The 1,262-nt window shown below is 32.1% G+C and overlaps 1 non-coding gene across 1 annotated transcript; it reads right to left on the minus strand.

The window, feature by feature from the left end:
- Window positions 1-450: 450 nt before the first annotated feature.
- LOC129401043 (small nucleolar RNA U13) lies at window positions 451-555 on the minus strand. Its single transcript, XR_008628069.1, has one exon. It is a non-coding gene; the product is annotated as a small nucleolar RNA U13 (small nucleolar RNA).
- Window positions 556-1,262: the final 707 nt, after the last annotated feature.

Here is a 1,262-nt window from a genome sequence, read left to right on the forward strand (position 1 = left end):
TAGTGATACTTTCAGTGTTTGTATACATTTTCAAAAAATAGAACACAGCAAATCTCTAATTTTATGGCCCCATTATTAAAAAGAAAGTGGTGGTGTGCAAATTAGTAGAAAAAACAAGAACTAGAAAAAGTGAAATAACGCAGAATAGAACTTTGTCTTCTGGATTTCTAATCCGGTACTAAAATGAAAAACTGAGACAAGAGAATAACAACTGAGAAGAATGTATTCCTGTCACATATCTGAGACATTGTGTTAGTTTCTTGGTCTCCCTCATTTTCAGATTTGAAGAACCGAATCCAATGAAACAATGAGTTCAGATACAGTAAATTAGTGACACATGGAGCTAACATTTAAAAAATTTATTTTCCAGAAAATTAGATAAATAAATTTATATAAGAGTTGTTTTAAGCCAGAGAATGTTTCCTTTCATTTAAAATTTTTTTTTCAGTTTTTCACATCAGACAATGAGCCAACCTTGTAACAAGATTTAAGGAAGGCATATATAACAGAAACGTGTGAACACTCAATCATCATGCTTATGAACCAGGAAAGGATCTTAAGTCATAGAAATTTTAAGATAATATATGTGTAAGTGGCAATAGTTTTACTGAAAGCTGGAACTGTAATTCCTCTTTTCTACCCATTCATACCAGCATGACATAGGTACAAAGAACCATATTTAGACAGGTGACGCTGTTTTTAATTTCACAGGTGTAAAACCAGATGAAAATTACAGACATCAAATTATTTTTAAACTAATGATGACCCTGGTTTATATCTATGCAAATGAAAGAGCAGGTTAGCACATGATTCCCTTACCATAAAAACCAAAAGCACGTGTGACAATAAAGGTACCCAAAGGCTTTTCAAAAATTATGCAAATGTGATTATTTTTAGAAGAATTTTCAGCATCTATACAAGCTGTTCCCTACAGTTGAATTGAGAAAAAATGCACTTGTAGTTCTATCTGTCTTCTCTCCTAACTCCCCCTTTTTGAAAAGATCCTTGACTTTTCAAATGACATACTGGTTTATTAGCCTGAACCATAAAACTAGGTGCACTAAACAGAAGAATGATTCAAAATACTGGTTTTAGTGAAGTCTCTTTTAATTAAGACATCATAGACAATGTACTCAAGTTGCTTCATGTAATTTTTATAAAGACAATGCATGACTCTGGAAATAGGATAGTTTGGGCTTTATAAAGCTATTTTGAATCCAGATATTCTGAAGAGTGGGCAATGGGAAAAATGACAATTTTTC

The sequence above is a fragment of the Sorex araneus genome, chromosome 1 (genome assembly GCF_027595985.1).
Source record: "Sorex araneus isolate mSorAra2 chromosome 1, mSorAra2.pri, whole genome shotgun sequence".
NCBI lineage: Eukaryota > Metazoa > Chordata > Mammalia > Eulipotyphla > Soricidae > Sorex > Sorex araneus.